Here is a 243-nt window from a genome sequence, read left to right as displayed (position 1 = left end):
GTATTAATTAAAAAAAAAAAAAAAAAAAAAATTAAATTATGCAATATAATATAATATATTATTATGAATTATCTTTTATTATATATGCTTTTTTTATACTTTTACTTGTTTATCCTTTCATATAAATATAAATATATATATATATATATATATATATTCATACTTTTATTTATTTTTTTCAAACATGTTTTTAACATAAATATAGGCATATATTATATTTTGTATACATAAATATATAAATAT

The sequence above is a fragment of the Plasmodium reichenowi genome, chromosome 6, assembly GCF_001601855.1.
Source record: "Plasmodium reichenowi strain SY57 chromosome 6, whole genome shotgun sequence".
Lineage (NCBI taxonomy): Eukaryota > Apicomplexa > Aconoidasida > Haemosporida > Plasmodiidae > Plasmodium > Plasmodium reichenowi.
This window is presented reverse-complemented; position numbering follows the sequence as displayed.